The sequence below is a fragment of the Notolepis coatsorum genome (genome assembly GCF_963971535.1).
Source record: "Notolepis coatsorum genome assembly, chromosome: 4".
Lineage (NCBI taxonomy): Eukaryota > Metazoa > Chordata > Actinopteri > Aulopiformes > Paralepididae > Notolepis > Notolepis coatsorum.
In genome coordinates, this window is record NC_140168.1 from 156,766,995 (window position 1) to 156,780,603 (window position 13,609).

The 13,609-nt window shown below is 42.5% G+C and overlaps 1 long non-coding RNA gene across 1 annotated transcript; it reads right to left on the reverse strand.

The window, feature by feature from the left end:
• Nucleotides 1-4,542: 4,542 nt before the first annotated feature.
• LOC311226328 lies at nucleotides 4,543-5,564 on the reverse strand. The gene is made up of 4 exons (XR_014619543.1): nucleotides 5,446-5,564; nucleotides 5,212-5,330; nucleotides 4,880-5,092; nucleotides 4,543-4,774 (listed from the first exon to the last, which is right to left on the reverse strand). It is a non-coding gene; the product is annotated as an uncharacterized lncRNA (long non-coding RNA).
• Between the last annotated feature and the right edge of the window lie 8,045 nt (nucleotides 5,565-13,609).

Sequence of the window (13,609 nt, forward strand, 5' to 3'; positions counted from 1 at the left end):
GGGCGCTACATGTATTCTACTATAAGTGTTGGCGTTTCTTGCCTGGACACGCTACTATTTCCAAATCAAATGTATATAATAGGTATTATGTTTCATCCTGAATGCATGAAAGAGGGGGGGGGGGTCATTTTTTTTATGCTTTGATGGCCAGTAACGGCATTCGTGTTGAACACTACAGATGCTGATCAGCTGGATCGCAATGAAGACATTCTTGGATCAATGCAAGATTGATATCATATAGCCCTTACCTTGACTAGGATGTACCCCAAAAAGAATATTCCAATTATCTGATCGCCATTCCAAGTATTGGTGTCCATCGTGTCACCAACATAATCCACCACACAACATGGATCGGGAGTATTTGATTCTTCTCAATCCGAGCGTTATAACCGTTCGTCTTAGAAAAATAGCCAACCCGGACCCATATAATCGATGCACAGCCCAAGACACAAGGTTTTAAAGGGTGCTCGATACAGCCACCTGGTAGGATGCGGCCGGTATTGCTTTTGCTATCTCAGACTTTTTCCCTATTATAACACCAGGCTCCCTGGATGGATAATGAATGGAAATATTGAATAAAAGAAATAACGATGAAAACCCGACTTTTCTCGGGTTTGGCGCTCAAGCGTTGGCGAGTTAACCCCGACATTACTCGTGGTTGGCTATGTGCTGCCACGCATTAAACCAATAGGGTCGGTCACCTTGTTTACAGGGCTATAACTATATTATTCTATATTATAGCTATGGATGCAATACTATGGCCCATTTGGCATCGAGTATCTATGGTTCAATATGTGAAAAAGAAATAATCTTTCCATCCATACATTCCCGTTTTATACCGTGGTGAATATAAGTATGGTTTTAGAGCGGTTTAGGGTAATTCCTGGGAGGCTAGTAATAGCCTGATACATGTATTATATTAAATCCATTGGCATTTCGTCCCTACACACGCTACACTTAAAAATGTTAATGCATATGATCGGTATTATGTTCCGTCATGAATGCATGAAAGGAGGGGGGGGTCGTTTCTGATTAATTGATTGTCAATAACGGCATTCGTTAGTACAACCCCATATGCTGATCAGGGCGATGGCTATGAAAACAAGGCACAATCAAGCTGAAATTGACGTTAAATTGCTCTTACCTGTGGCCGGTGGGATTCCAGAAAGAATATGCCAATTATTTGATTGCCATCTGGTAGATCGTATGTCCATTAGGCTCACGACATAACCCACCACAGCATAAGGAATCGGGGGACCCGAAAACTATTCAATGCGATCAGGTGAAGCCCTTGATCCAGGTTGCTAGAAAAGTCCACCCGGAGAATTTCATCGACGCACAGCCCCATACACAGAGTCTCAAAGGAAATGCAACATCGGCCACATACCACCAGGCGGCGGTATTGGAATTTTGCGATCTCAGACTCATATCCTATGGTAACACAGGCTGCCTGGATGGATAACGAATGGAAATAGCGAATAAAAGAAATAACGATCAAATAACGTACGTTAGCCTCATAGCATAATTGCCTAAGTCATTTTTCAAGACTTTTGGAAAAGAAGAAAAAACTAATTTTGGAGACAAGCCACACGAGTGAGTTAGGCAGAAAGGGATTCTTAACATAACAAGGTTCTGATTGGCTGAGGACAACAGCCACTAAGCCAGGGTGGTGCAGCAGTGTGAGGAGAGTAGAGTTAGGCAGAAATATAAATTTGGCCAAAAAATTACTTAGAGCGTTCAACGATAGGCGGACAAACAAGTGGCGGCCGGTCTGATCCAGTTAGTTTAGTTTGTCAAATGCTTTTTTCAATGGTCACTTTTGGCGAGTTGTTCTACATTTAGGTTAAACATTATTGAACAAAGGCACAGTTACAGTATGTAAATTGTAAAGCTTTTTTTTTTTTATTACAGTCAACACGTACTGCGTGTGAGAGAGAGAGAGAGAGAGAGAGAGAGAGAGAGAGAGAGAGAGAGAGAGAGAGAGAGAGAGAGAGAGAGAGAGAGAGAGAGAGAGAGAGAGGGGGAGAGAGAGGCAGTGAGAGAGAGAGAGAGAGAGAGAGAGAGAGAGAGAGAGAGAGAGAGAGAGAGAGAGAGAGCATGAGTGTGTGTCCACTATCCAGACTCCATATAAATCCAAATCCAACACTGTCAGTAATGTACAGTATCTCGTGCTGATCTCTCCAACTCCTGAGAATACACTTCTTATATCTTATTACCGAACCACAAGCCTAGCTAAGCTAACGCACTGAATTGAAACTGAATAAATAAAATAGGACTGACTGGCTCCTCCTTGCATTCTTTTCTGTCTGACGACGTGGGGAGTACAGTGGCGCAGAGCTTGCTTCGAGCGCTAGAAAAACGCGGCCCGATTACATCATATGTGCCCAGGTATGGACTTCAGGGTCATGTTGAGGGATATTCATTTTTTTTTTTTTTACATATTATGAAAGTACAGATTCATACCTTCAAAATAAGCCATCACTTGAACATTTTGGTGGGATACTTTGCAAGCTACTTCCTATGATTCATGGTGATTATCACAAAACGTATTCAGAGATAATAGCCTTCAAGAGACGAGCAGGCTATTCAGTGACAATAGTGAAACAACTACAACACTACCCAGAAGTCATTGTAATCCATGGCCCCCCTCTCTCTAGGGCAATTAACACCTGGCAGCTTTCCAGTCTGAGGCTCTTTGTTATTAAAATGAGTCTGGTGACTGGTAGTGGTAGTGAAAGGGACCCTGATAATAAACAAGAAACTTAATCAAGTTTCAAGATTTTATTAGCATTTAAAATAACACGAGATAAAAATAGACATGCTAAAGTCAATGTTCAATGTTCTGATGGCCTCTCCAGAAGCATTTAGATGTAAATACATGTAGTGTGGTAGTGAAAGACACAACAACTAGGTTAACCTTCTGTAGTCTGGTAGTGAAAGGTTAACCTTCTGTAGTGTGGTAGTGAAAGGGTTAACCTTCTGTAGTGTGGTAGTGAAAGGTTAACCTTCTGTAGTGTGGTAGTGAAAGGTTAACCTTCTGTAGTGTGGTAGTGAAAGGGTTAACCTTCTGTAGTGTGGTAGTGAAAGGGACCCTGATAATAAACAAGAGACAAAATCAAGTTTCAAGATTTTATTAGCATTTAAAATAACACGAGATAAAAATAGACATGCTAAAGTCAATGTTCAATGTTCTGATGGCCTCTCCAGAAGCATTTAGATGTAAATACATGTAGTGTGGTAGTGAAAGACACAACAACTAGGTTAACCTTCTGTAGTCTGGTAGTGAAAGGTTAACCTTCTGTAGTGTGGTAGTGAAAGGGTTAACCTTCTGTAGTGTGGTAGTGAAAGGTTAACCTTCTGTAGTGTGGTAGTGAAAGGGTTAACCTTCTGTAGTGTGGTAGTGAAAGGGACCCTGATAATAAACAAGAGACAAAATCAAGTTTCAAGATTTTATTAGCATTTAAAATAACACGAGATAAAAATAGACATGCTAAAGTCAATGTTAACCTTCTGTAGTCTGGTAGTGAAAGGTTAACCTTCTGTAGTGTGGTAGTGAAAGGGTTAACCTTCTGTAGTGTGGTAGTGAAAGGTTAACCTTCTGTAGTGTGGTAGTGAAAGGTTAACCTTCTGTAGTGTGGTAGTGAAAGGGTTAACCTTCTGTAGTGTGGTAGTGAAAGGGACCCTGATAATAAACAAGAGACAAAATCAAGTTTCAAGATTTTATTAGCATTTAAAATAACACGAGATAAAAATAGACATGCTAAAGTCAATGTTCAATGTTCTGATGGCCTCTCCAGATGATCACCGTGGTCTTTTTGAACCGCCGCTGGATATTTTGGCTGGTGGTGCCGGGCATGTTACGTCCTGGGCTTCCTCATCACAGAACTCTCTGATCTTGTGGAACAGATAGTGTTGTCTTGCAGAGTCCAGTCCCGGTGGTGGCAGCACAGGAAGTCCATCTATAGGCGGCAGGACACGGACGTCACGGAGCAGCTGGAATCTGGTTTCAGCGCCATCAATAGACATCTTTGCCACAACCACACCAGGTTCCTTGGAATCAAAGCTGCAATAATAAAGTGAAACGTTAGTACAGGGCACATAACAATATCAATGCATTTGTATCATTTACCAATGACATTCTTTGCACTAAAGTGTGAATAATTAATTACAGTAAATACACAACACACAGTGACCACACCCACCTAAAGTGCTGGTACTGCTTGATCTGTGGCAGTGGCTTGAAGTAAGGCCCCAGATGTTCCTGCCAGTTGTAGGACTGCACGATTACAGTGCCATCTTCCTTTCCCACTAGCTGTGGTATGTTGATTCCAGCCACTGAGCTGTCCCTTACGACTGCTGCAATCTCATCAAGAGTGTTCACCTTGGTCTTTCTGAAACGCTGCTTGAGAAGCCCAAAGAAACTGTCCGGGGAAAACTTTGTGTGGCCTACAATCAGCAGGTGGAGATTGACACGATGGTGAAGACCATGTAGCGCTCGCCACGCTAAGTACCACAACATGTACTTGTTCTTGTTTTGGCCACTGCAGTTGTCACAGTGAAGGTCAACATCTGTCTCCCCAAGACCATGGTCTTTGAAGAAGTGGTGCAGGTAGCTTATGACGGCGTTGCTACCTTTGCTGGACTCCATCCCCTCATCCACCAAATAGTTGACTTGCCGTGGAATCGCCTCACAGCAAACACCGAATATGCTGCACTTGCGTGGAGCCAAGAAGTACATGGGCCCTGGTTGAAGGGGGTCTGATGGGTAGTGCACCTGCAATAAATGAATAAGGATTTTAGAAAGAAAAAAAAGGGAGCAATGCAGTAGTTATAACAATTATAACATGATGTTGTGAAAGAGGGCTTGGTATGTAGTCACCTTTTGAGCGTAGTCGAAACTGTAATGCATTGTCAAGGGCTTGCTTGCCGGTGGCACATGACCACCCAGAGAAAGACCATCACCGATCTCCTTGGCGGCTTTAAGCATGCCCTTGTAGGCAGCCCGCTCTGAGGTTACATGCGCCAGATGTTGTTCCTGCTGCTTCAGCTTTGCAGACTTCTCAGCCTCTGGCAGATTGGCACTTTTGAAAATCTGAAAAAAAAAAGTTAAGTAAATGATGATTAATATTAATAATAATAAACTGTATTTGTATAACACTTTTCATACAGAAGTTGCAGTTCAAAGTTCATAACACTGTGATGTTCACTAACCAGATAATTGTTCTTCTGACACACCCAGCAAAGATCAGACATTGGTTTGATTGCTCTGATATGACTCAGTAATTGCCTCCAGAGGGACTTAAATGTGGACAGGCCCACTGCTCGCTGGTCTGAAAGATTAATAAGAACACATGTTAGCACAATGTCATTCATTTTCAAGCTTTGTTTTTATTTGACAAAGACCTATTTGACCTATTTCTTTGACAAAGATTTGCTTACACCTACCAACTGGCATTGCCTTGGTATATAAACGCCACACAGATGCCTTCGTGACGCAAGATGGTAACAGCTGACCGGTAAAGTTCTTTTGGTGTGCCTGGCGTCCAGGGAGGTGAACAGCATGATCTTCTGCATAATTCAACACAAATTGAACTACTTTTTCGATATCTTCATATTTTATGCAATGCTTGTTGTTGTGTGGTGATCGCTTTTTTGTGCGAAGACACATGCCATTTTCTGACATGTGTTTGCTTATTGCAATCAAGCGATCCTTACCTATTCTTGGGAGAGAAGAGGGGGGGGGGGAGACAGAGAGAGAGATAGTTAGATCATCATCATCACAAGTACCGGTACCTGTCTGTACCACACCCAGTCTACATGATTGTGGAGACAGAGACAGAGAAGTTAGATCATCATCATCATCAATCATCATCATCACAAGTACCGGTACCTGTCTGTACCACACCCAGTCTACATGATTGTGGAGACAGAGAGAGATAGTTAGATCATCATCATCAATCATCATCATCATCACAAGTACCGGTACCTGTCAAGTACCGGTACTTTATACTATACTATGCTACTATACTCTACTATAATGTACTATAATTAGTTTTAATAAAATGGGGGACCCTGATAATAAACAAGACTAATCAAGTTTCAAGATTTTATTATCATTTAAAAAAAAATAGGCATGATGTACTATTAGTTTTAAATAGACAATAATAATAACTTACCCGTGGATGAAGAGGAAAGCTTCACGGCAGATTTGTATCGCCCCGAAGAAATAGTTTGTGTAAGCACGTTGTCTTTTTTTGGAAAACGATTTATTTCCGATAGTCCATTCTGACTTTCGACCAAAAGCCTGGAGCTGCGCCATAATAATCAAGTCTTTATGATCCTCTTCGAGAGCCGCTATCTCAAAACGCCTTGTGTAAACTTCATCACGGTCCAATTTTGTGATACATGACCGCCGATTAAGAATGTCATTTTCTTTATCAACCTGGACGCATTTACAAGTAAATCGCAAAAGTCTTTCCATTTGGCGTTCGTGGTTCTCGTCAGATTCAACTTCCACAACGCACATTACGTGTTCTACCTTGTCTCCAAATCCGTTAGGTGTGTTGTCACCATCATCAGATTCTGGCTCTGCCTCGTCTTCAAATCCGTTAGTTTTGTCACCATCACCACCATCACCATCATTTTCTGGCTCTGCCTCGTCTTCAATAGTGTTGTCACCATCATCATCATCTGCCTCTAACTCGTCACAACTGTCTTCTTCTTCTGAACCAGAATCTGAGTTTCTTTTTGGATTTTTCTTCTGCGGAAAGAAATCCGTGATGAATGTTCCTAAAGCGCGTTCGTCTTCAACACAGTGTGCTCCGAAGTGAGCAAACCGGTTTAATGCCTCGGCAAGTGCCCTCGCTGTGGGTTGCTGACTGGGTTCCATGGTGACTGGCAAACATGCACTGCCCTGCTCTCTGTTTAATACTCACCGATCAATGGCATCAACTTAATGACGTCACCGCCTGACCAATAAGCATTTAGATGTAAATACATGTAGTGTGGTAGTGAAAGACACAACAACTAGGTTAACCTTCTGTAGTGTGGTAGTGAAAGGTTAACCTTCTGTAGTGTGGTAGTGACGGATAAAAAAACGGATAAATAGTTTTTTTCACCATATTTCTAATATTTATTTTGGCTAAATACCAATTATAAATATCTCGACGAATTACCTCTGAATATGAATCAAAAAAAAATATTAAAGATTCGCTCACTAGTTCTACCAGAAACGGAGTTGAGGCGAAGCATTACTAAGCTTCTGTAGTGTGGCAGTGAAAGGGTTAACGCGCCCTCATCGCGCCGCAGCGTAGTTTACATCAGGGCCCCCACAATAATGAAAAAGCCGATGAAAAAGCCATTTTTTATCACTCCGTTTCCGTATTAAATTAATTTACTTTTAGCCATTAGGTTGGAAAAAATGCACCCTACCGAAATTCGTTCGCTCATAAAATTCGAACTGTGTTTTAATGGTTTTTAATTAAGTTAAAACACACGTTTTATAAAGGCCGTAAAGGCCTCTTTTTTTTAATCTTTTTTTTAGACACTGCGTTACGTTGCTTATAAATCATCTGAACTTATAACATTAAGATAGTGTATTAATAGTGTGTTATTCTAAAGCTAATGACGTCTGTGTGTTAACACCTATTAAGTACAGTACTTAACCCCTGTGGACAGGCCCCACAGCCCGCGCGTGTAGTTTTTTCTCCTCACTTGGAAGAAAATTTGTGGAACTATTATAACAATAATTACCTCATTTACAAGTTGTATTTAAGTTTGCAACTAAGGGCAAATAAGGGAACACATCAATGACAATTCAAATATGTAAAAAAAATCAAGATATCGATTTTTAGGATTTTCTAAACAGCAAGACATTTTCTTCATTTCAGAGCACCTCCCCCTTTGCGGATCAAATCGGGTTTGGTCACGGCGAGTCACATATTTGAACACACTGATAGGCGGAATGTATTTGCTTGACCTATTTACAATTGGCTGCGATGATACAGTGACACGCACAGTGTGCACCCTACGTCTATGCGCCCAGCTTTAGAGGTACTCTCTATATCAGGAGAGACAGTGACGTCATGTGAATCACAAAACAATGATTTATATTTGATATATTAACGTTATTGTGCATTTGAAACACAACCATACTTAAAATGAGTAAATATTATTCATTTTAAATATGTTTAGTTTATTTTTAGGGGTCTAAAATAAAAATAAAACATTTTCTTCTTCTCCTGCTCTCTTCACCAGGGGGAGCGGCGCCCCAGCGCCCCCTATGGGCTGGCCGCCACTGGGACAAACACGTATAAAATCGTTGTTGGCAGGGAATGAGTTAATGATGGTTTGTGTTGTTGTTGTTGTTGTTGTTGTTGTTGTTGTTGTTGTTGTTGTTGTTGCTGCTGAAGTTCAGCCCGCTGCCGATGGTGCTCTCTGTGTCAGCTGTGGGACAGGCTCAGCCTCCTCTCCGTGTCAGCTGTGGGACAGGCTCAGCCTCCTCTCCGTGTCAGCTGTGGGACAGGCTCAGCCTCCTCTCCGTGTCAGCTGTGGGACAGGCTTAGCCTCCTCTCCGTGTCAGCTGTGGGACAGGCCCAGCCTCCTCTCCGTGTCAGCTGTGGGACAGGCTCAGCCTCCTCTCCGTGTCAGCTGTGGGACAGGCTCAGCCTCCTCTCCGTGTCAGCTGTGGGACAGGCTCAGCCTCCTCTCCGTGTCAGCTGTGGGACAGGCCCAGCCTCCTCTCCGTGTCAGCTGTGGGACAGGCTCAGCCTCCTCTCTGTGTCAGCTGGGGGACAGGCTCAGCCTCCTCTCCGTGTCAGCTGTGGGACAGGCTCAGCCTCCTCACCACTGGCCGCTCCGTGCGTTCGGCAGGTCCTCACTCGGGAAATTGCACTCGAACGGCCGACCAAGTGGTAAATACCAGTGGTCAATTCTGGCAAGTTCCATGATACCTGAAATGACAAATGTGTGATGTATCTGACTTGTTGTGGTGCAAACCTTCTTATTATATGTATTATTTGGAGGGACATCATTAGAAATATGTCATTGATCAAAAAAAATTATCACATCACCTGCAACATGAAAGAAAAGTTTAACAATCTGGCTGAATGTGTAAATACATAAATACAACTTGGTCACATAATACATTTACAACTTTAAGAGTTGACAAAGACCTACGGACATCAGGGTTTATTCCTGCATTCTATTCAAAGTGGGAGGTTGGAAGCTCACAGTTGGAGAATCTGAATTACAACCTCAGGGCGGTCCAGTGCCTAGCTCGGAAAGAAACCATACATATTTAAAATAAGCATGTTTTTTTTATTAATATGTCAAGAAGATTACAGTGGAAAAATAATGAGCATCATAAATCTTGCTCTAGCATATAAATAAATAGAAAAGGAAAGACATTTTAATACAATTATTTAATAATTGAACGGAAAATACATAGGACATCAATCATACAATATATATCCACAATACATTTATATAATATGGATATCAAATTACATTCATATAAGTATATTGTGCATTTTACTGTTTTTTTTTACTCGTGTTGAGATATAGAACGCATCCATGTCAGAAACAAAGACACTGGTTTCTTTTTTTTGTTTCATGTGTAAAAAAAAAAAAATAAATAAAAAGGTTTGCAATATATTCATATGTATAGTGAAACAGCTGCTGGGATTGACTTCCTGTAAATTGTATTGATTTTATTGCAATAATTTGTAATGCCACTAATTTCAATATTGTTTTGAATTGTTATTTGAGTAATTGTATTGGGAATGGTATTTAATAATAGTAATAATCCATTTGGTATAGATCCATTGTGTATTGTGTATATAATTGTGATATATTATTTTACTGATACGTTGATGTTATATTTCTCCATAATATCTTTGTGTGTAGAAAATTCCAATTATGAAAAAAGAAAAAGGGTTTTTGTGGTTAGGCTGGTATGTGTTATAGCTGGATGGCTTGTAGTTATAGGCTATGTGTTATATAGCTGCTGGTTTGTGGTTATAGGCTATGTGTTATATAGCTGGATGGTTTGTGGTTATAGGCTATGTGATAGCTGGATGGTTTGTGGTTATATTTCATATCTGACATCGCGTCTGCCATATTGAGATGATATCTTCTCTCCATGCACATATTGTGCGCGTGAAAAACTTGACACATGCTCGTCACTTGCACATGACCACGCCTACCCCCGTGTGTTCCTACTAAACACAGGAAGTGGTCACGCTTACACCCTTCCTTTATCTTTTTCCACGCGTGGATCTGTTTATATGCACTTTCAACCAGTGGAACGTTACTATGAAGAGAAGGGAGAAATTGAAGCATGTTGGACTTCGCCAGAGTTTCCCCAACCCCCGGATCCTCGTCGGCGCATCCGTACGGAACGGCGACCCTATACTGAACTTTCCTCAATTCCTGACAGTGAACCGAGGGACTTCGCGCGGCGTTCGGCGGTCGAGCCACGCCGCGCACACGTAGGGCCGGCATCGGCAACTCTTAGTACTAGCGTTTTCACTACTGCTCGTTGTCCCATGAGACGACCGGGCGGTGTGATAGCGCTGTGTATTTGGATGAATGTGGTCAACATGACACGTTGTTAAATGTTTTTCCAATTATCATGGCGCGCGCAGCTACTGCAAATTCTGTTGTTTTTCGGGATGCCGCTTCCACGCAGTGGCGGCCGGTGGGTTTCGCCACTAGGGGGCGCTATACCAAACATATACCAAACATGTACAGTACAGTACCACGCAACACTCATTACCAGACGTGAGCGATTCGACTCACGCTCACAGCAATGAATCGGCTCTTATGAACGAGTCGCTCAGCTGTTACTACAACAACACACAACCAGTCAAATAAAGTATAGTCTAGACTCTAATTCACAACTTGAAACACAATATATAAATAGAAAAGTTAGAAACAAAACTCGCCCGTCTACAAACACAGGCAGATCTCTCCCTCTCTCCTTCTCTCTCTCACACACAGCGCGACGTGGAATCGATTAGTTACACAATCAGACCTATTATATACCAAGAATAACTTCAGTATGAGTACAGGGCTGTACACATATTTTGCATATTGTTAAACGAGCCAAGGCTAGCTATTAAACTATCGATATGAATCGAAAATCTGGGACCCTGATGTAAACAAGACAAACGTCTTTCTCTGGTCTGCATCCCCTTAACAATTGTGTGTATTGAGCCGTACTGTATTGTACCCATTCTGCAATCTGTTAATAAAGTTCTCATTCATTCATTCATTCATTCAAACATAGACGATATTGAACAAGCCATAATCCACGTATTTTCAATCCGAGAGAGCTGCAGTAGTTAAATCAATGAGCCATCGAGATAGTCAGTGTGGTAAGTAACGTTATTATTGCATCCAAGATTGATACAGATACAGAGAGAGAGAGAGAGAGAGAGAGAGAGAGAGAGAGAGAGAGTGAGACTTAGTTGAACGTCCAGGGCCAAGTTAGCAGTTAGCCAAGTGTTAGCTCAGCTGAGCTCGTTGCCACAACACTCAACAAGTACACCTTTGTCCATTTCCGCTCGAACAGACTGCAAAACTACCTGGCGTTCTATCGCCATGCTCTAAGACAAACTCTAACCTTAACCAACTTTGAAAGAGTGCCTAAGCTTAAGAACTTGCAGTCACGGCACGGCAAACAGCTGCATGCATCTCACAACAACACAACTATCTCAACCAAGCTAGAAATTGGATTCGGCCAATCAGATATCGTCTCTGTGAAATTCTGCCATGGAAAGAAATACTGGCGTCGGCCAATCAGAGAGCGTCTCCGCGAAATGCGGCTATGGAAAATCCTTCACGGAAGTTCACGCTGCTGGCTAGACCGCTTCAAATCGCGCTCGGATTCCAACATAATAGTCATATTTCAACGCACAACGCCGTATGCACTGATTGGCTGTGACGGAGACAGCGATCAAACTGTGACGCGCACGCAGAGCGCTATCGCGTATTGCCCCCGAGAAATACGAAAAAATAAAAAAAATAAAAAAAACGTGATGTCACTTCCTGCTCTGGAAAACGGTGTTTTTTTTATTTAGATAATAACGTTATATTGTGCATTGGAAATACAAACATACTTAAAATGAGTAAATATTATTCATTTTAAACATGTTTATATTATTTATAGGGCTATAAAACACAAAAACGAAAAAGTTTTATTGTCTTCTTCTCTGATTTAACAGCAGCTGGCCAGCAGGTGGGTCGGCGCCCTTGCGCCCCTAGTGGCGAGCCGCTACTGCTTCCACGTCTCCCGCCGGGGCTGTGAATTGAATGAATTTAAAATGGGGGACCCTGATGTAAACAAGACAAACATCTTTCTCTGGTCCGCATCCCCTTAAAGCCCAACCTCCAGGTTAAACCCTTCTGATCAATTATGGGTAGTTTACATCATTGGTATATAATTTCATTATTTATTTTTTTCCATTTGACACCGGAAATGCCACTCTGAAAGAGTTAAAAAGGTCCACGCACGAATAACATGCACGCGCGAATCAAAAAAGCTTATCAAACGCCGACGTCACAACAGGACAACAGGTGCATATTAATGAGCCGAATCTAAAAGCTTATCAGACGCTAGCACCTAGCACGGCCGTGACGTCACTTCAGGAAACGTATGCCTTATGTCCGTCCGGGTCATAGTACTAGATCAATGGTGGCTCACTCGGTGCATCACAGTTAGCCTATATCTCCGCCGTCCCTGCTACACTCACTGACGTTAGCCTATAGCCCGCCGTCCCTGCGGGTGGTTCTCTCCTCTTTGTGTGCCCACGTCCCCGCGGAGGAGCTTGTGGACTCGACAACAGCGGCGGCCGCAGGGCACCGGAGCCCGCAGCGCTAGTTAGCTCATAGCTATCGTGTAACACTAGCCTTTACGGGCTCGAGCACCCTACGGCTGCCGCCGCCGTCGCGTCCATGGGCCCCCCGGCAGGGCACCCGTGGGCCGTGGGGACGGGGTGTACAGAGAGGAGAGAACCATTTTGGGTCGGCCGTTCATGCCGGCCAGCGAGCCGGATGTCGGGATATGTTGTTAGCACAATAGCTACCAAGCTAAGCTATGTTATCTACTAACGTTATAAACACAATATGTGTACAACGACACAATGATTTACATTATTACAAATATGGTAATGTGGTTGTGGCTTTTACAAATAGTGGTTAGCTTTAGAGATGGATGGATGGCTATAATCACGGAGCAATAGTGAGGTGAAACAGATACATTTTCATTCGGCTAGTAGCAAGCATATATCTATGGTAGCAAGGCTCTCTGCCTGCCACTAGCTGTGTGACTCTCAGCGCCCCCTGGTGAGCCCCCTGGTGCCCTGCACCTGTTGTGACGATCATTTCGATTACACACGCACGTTATGAACCATTGATTAAAATATGCACGTGCGTGGTGATTGTGTTGGGCAGACAAAATGTTTGATAAAAACGCTAAAACTGGGTCAATTTCAATACTTTTTTTCCCCTTCTTCATGAAAGCCACTGTTGGCCTAGTCCACATTGTTTATTGAACAAAAATACAACGTGGAGGTTGACCTTTAACAGTTCTGTGTATTGACCCGTA